The sequence below is a fragment of the Adiantum capillus-veneris genome, chromosome 23, assembly GCF_014529385.1.
Source record: "Adiantum capillus-veneris isolate H3 chromosome 23, ASM1452938v2, whole genome shotgun sequence".
Classification (NCBI taxonomy): Eukaryota; Viridiplantae; Streptophyta; class Polypodiopsida; order Polypodiales; family Pteridaceae; genus Adiantum; species Adiantum capillus-veneris.
The window spans coordinates 107,698,570-107,703,622 of NC_140953.1; positions in this window are offsets into that span (position 1 = coordinate 107,698,570).

The window sequence follows — 5,053 nt, forward strand, 5'->3', positions numbered from 1 at the left end:
TCTAAGTTTAAATAAGTTTTTATATTTATATACTTGATCGGGTTTAAGTTTATATACTTGATCGGGTTTAAATTTAATTTTTATGTTTATATACTTGATCGGGTTTAAGTTCTGGGATTTGCCATTGAGCAGAAGGTTCGGCTTCTGCTACAGCCATAGAGAGGTGTGCAAAAGACTTGGTCACTTTTGACAAAGATCTGTTCAAGAATGCCATTGAATGTTTACCTGAAATTGAGTCGTGCAGTAGGATTTTACTACGAAAATTTACTCGCTAATTTGATGCTTGTGGCGTTAAACTCTTAGATGCCTGCGGCGACCGTTGGACCTGCGCGACCACACGACCACGCGACCTTGCCTCACAACACGATTTCGGAAAACACCAATTGATTCTTTGGCAGACATTGTTGAAAGAGAACAAACACTTTGCATGCCTTCTTGGTAGTATGAAAGATAACCTTAGCTTAATAATGGCAAAACATTAATTAGACACTAATTAATGACTCTAAAAATGTCTCTAATACCAAGATACGCACACTATAAAGATTGCAAGCGGAAGGAGTATATTAAGTGGAATTGGACATACAAAGTATGGACAAAGTGTGCAGGGGATCGTTATAGAAATTGCAAAGTAGGGAGTTACAACATAAGGCTATGCCTTTCTTACTAATGCTTCACACAAGATAGTCTAAGGCTTACTTGAGATGTACAAGGGCTCACTAGAGATACACTAAGCTCACAACAACATACACTAAGCTCACACCGAGATACACTAAGCTCACACCGAGATAATTTACAATGAAGGGGAGTCTCCCTTTTATAGGAGAGTGGGTGGCTTCCTTTACAAGCTTCATGTAATGCGCATTCTACAAAGTGGACATGTGGTCTTCCACTAAAGAAAAAGTGGACATGTGTCTTGCACCAAGGTGAACATGTGTATTCCACTAAAGTAGAATCTTCTAATGTGTTCCATTATGCATACCCCTTTTTCCAGTCACTATGTGCTTGCACAGCCGTAGCATCGTGGATGACAACAGTGCTTGTGTCACTGGGAGATAGTGTAGAGGAAATAATATTATTCCACCCGGCCTGTGAGTAGGCTTATGATGGCAGTAGCCGATAGGTAGGCCGTCGTAGTAAGACTGTACATGGGGTAGTTGGATAGATAGGCAGCTGCTTGTAGTGTGGTTGCAACTTCAGTTTGGGTAATAGTTTTAAGTGAGGTTAAACTCATTAAGATATACATTGGGCCATTCGTGTGTAGGAATGGTATACTGAAGTTGATGCAGGATGGTTGCATGATGCTGTTTTTCCTTCCATCGGAATTTAAAATATTTATCATGAAAGGTGATAGGCTGTAATTTATCCAGAATATCATTGCCGATAATCATATCATAACTCGGCTGAGAGTAGAGATAGGCAAAGATAGGGATTCTGGCCTTTCCAAGCAGTAACGATACTTTGGCGCGATTTTTTATCAATCCTTCGGATTTGTTAGCACACTTTATCAGAAATGGTTCATCTAGTTTTTCCCAATAGTTCTCAGGAACAAACCTTTCATTTAGGAGAGTTAAGCTGGCTCCTATGTCGAGTATAGCATGAAAAGAATTCTGAAATTGGGTATCCATAATTATTGTAATGGAGACTCCTTTTAGTGGTGAGAGACTATTGTCTCCATTTAGTGGTCCTGAATTTCTTCTTGTTGCGAAGAGATGAACTCTTTTACCTGTTTGGTGATCTTCTTGAGGTTTTGATGATTGCTCAGAATCAGCCTTGTGTTGTAGCACATGGTTATTCGGATGTCATCAATGACTTCTTGAAGTTTGTCAAGTTTGAGAATCAAACTTGAATGGTCAGAGGTTTCTGATTGGGTGCTTGTTGGAGAGAACGAGTTTTCTAATGGTTGCTTTTCTTTTCTTTTTCTCTGTATAGATGATTCTCTTGAGTTTTGCTCGTGGGTAAGTATATCATCTATTTCTTGAGCAAGGACCTGAAGTTCTGTAGGATCATCAATCCATTGCTGAACCTGTTTGCCGATCGGATTGATCCATGCTTTCTTTATAGCTTCTTGGTTAATTGGCATGATCTGTTCATCATCCAATTCTTTGGAGGGTCAGCTTCTTCAGATATTTCAGCTTCTGAATCAGAGTCTTCATGGTTAGCATAGAATCTTCTCCAGTCTCCATACCATGTAGTGCTAAGTATGGCTACTTTAGTATTGATCTATTTAGCCTTATCTTGATCAGTTTGTGGGCTAAGAGGGTAATCGGGAACTAGAATAGTTTCTTCCTTCTTATGAGAATGATAGATAGAGGAGTCTACCTTTTTTTCTTGGGTTAGAAATGGTAGATCTTCTGCTAGAATACCATCAATGCTTATTGCTGGAGATTCTAAAATAACTTGTCTCTGTCCTTCAGTGATTTCTTGAACTGTAATAGAGACCTTATTTTTAGTTTCAGACTCTTTACCTTTTGTCGATGAAGATTTTGATACTATCTCTTTGGTCGAGGAAGCTGGAGGTAATTTTCTTTTAAAAGGGGCCTTGCTAATTACCATGATATCCGTTTTTACAGTCGGATATTGTTTAGGCCTCTTTCTACCATATTCATTTTTGTGGACTCCCTTGTTTCTTCAGGCTGAGACTTGGGTTGCTTGAATAGGGTTATCAACTCTTTCAGATTCTTAATATCTTCTTCAGATAGTTGATTACCTTTGGAAGTTGGCTTAGCTGGCTGTTCTTTTGGAAGTAAGATATCCCACGGAATTGGAGCAGGTGGAGTTGGGGTTTTTGGAAAGAACGGAGAAGTCTCACCCCCCCCCCCCGAAAAGGAAAGTGGTTTCTCGAGCAGTTAAATTGGCTTCCCATTTATGGAGAGCCTGCTGTTTTTCTAACAGCAGCTCGCGTTGACGCAATTCCTGCTCTTTTTTACACAATTCTTTATAAGAGAACGTGATGCCGATGGAATATCCTGAGTGAAATCAGAAGCTTCCTCATCAGAATTAGAAAAATTGGAAGGTGTTCTTCCTGGTGGCAAAGTTTGGAGAGGTCGACGAGCTTTGATTTTGCCTGAGACCAGATTACTGATGAGGTTATGATTGAAGAGGGGCTGACTTGCTTTGATTTGCTTTAGCTTCATTTTGGTGGCTAAAGTTGGAATGACCATTTGTTCTAAAGCTTGTGCTTGAGGTTTGTCAGCTTCACGTAGAGCATTTTTGAGCTGCTTCTGATTATTAGATGCTTCTTTAGAAGTATGTTGAGAAGAGGTCTTCTTACCTGGTTTTTCAGATTCAAAGGAAGAATCTGAATTGCTTGAAGCATAGTCATCTGATTGGAACTGTTGTTTTCCTTTGGAAAACCTTTTCCAGTGTTGAGGGTTGAAGGGAATAGGCATGAAGTCTTCTAGGAGCTTTGTAATAGCTTTTGGTAGCTTGTGCACAAATTCTGCTTTAATTTCTCTAGAATTGTATTTTCCTGCTTTGTATATTAGATTTATGCAATAAATACAAAAATCCCATATAGAGGAGAAATTACAGATCTGAGCCTCATGAAAGGCTTGTAAGGACAGCGATGCTTGATCTTCTTGATGTCCAATGAATTCTTTGTAGATGCTCTCTATTAGTAGTAATAGAGGCGACGCATTACCAGCAGGTCATAAGATAGAGTTTTTGATCTCTGGAGGTAACATTTCCCACCATCTTTTGAGGATACCTGTAAAACCATTTACTGCAGTTTGTTGTCGCATTCGCCCAAATAGAATTTGCTGATAGATCATATTATGCATGTATTCTAGAACAAAAATGATGTCCTCTTGTTCTAAATTATCAATGTTGTAAAAGGTAATGTCACCTACCTTTTTAATTCCTTGCACAAATTGGGGATGTTTAGAAGCTTGGGCTGCATTGGTAGAGGCTTCATCCATAGGTTCATCTTTCTCCATGTGTAATGGCACTAGAGGGATGTCAGCTTGCGAATCATCAATCTCTAACTCTTCCTGAGAAAAAGGATTGTCAATTTCTATTGAAGGAGATGGAAGATTGTCAAGAATGATTTCTGCTTGAAGACCATTGTAAATTCTTTCATCATAGAAAGAATTGAACTGATCCCAATCACCATGGATAAATGCTGGACCATAATCCTTGATTCCAACTCTATGTTCTGCATTGGTTATATCCCATATTGGCTCGAATTGGTCATCAGTCCATTGGTAGTTGATGGATTCTATGGTTACACCTTTGGGTTTTGTAGATGGAGGTTTACCTGCGTTATCAATTAGTTTGTTGCGATTTTTGTGGCAACAAGCTAGAGTGTAAAGATCTCTATCATCTTCGTCGGATAAGCCACTTCGTGGTTGGTAATAAAGCTGCTCCACACCTTTCCAGTCTTCCCACCCCGGTTCAATGTCTGAAGAACTATCATGTTCTTGATCAACAGTCATGACATTAAAGGACAAATTTTTGCCAGAGTGACCAGAGCGATTACGCTTTGAGGGCTTATAAAATGAAAAGTAAGGTAACTCAATGAAAGAGGGAACTATTAAATCTGTATGTACAGAGAAGGGAGAATTGTCAAGCATTTGTTGTAATTGAATTTGCAGATTAGCAAGTTTATGAGTTGACTCAATAACTAACTTATGCAAGTCATTCAATTGCTTTTCAAGGAAATTCAACTTGACAGTATGGTAATTGCTTTGAAGCAATTCCGGGTGAGGTTTTGCTTGATCAGGCATAGTTACATAAGGAGCTATAAAGATTTTATCTGTATCAGAGACAATAAAATCTTTTCCTTCAATCATGAAAAACCGTATGTTAAAAGCAGAGGAAGAAGAGTCTAATCTTCCTATGAGTCGTAAGCAATTCCTGCAAAAGGTTTGATCCTTTTGCTCAAAGGTTTCCAAATGTTGGCAATCCTTTATACGCATAGCTCTAGACTTTATCGGGGCTTTATGCACAATAGCAGAAGAAATGGGCTTCTGTGAACTAATTAAATAATTAGAAGAATCGAGACTATTTATATTTATTTGTACACAACCAAGGTGAACAAAGTGATAACCCTTTT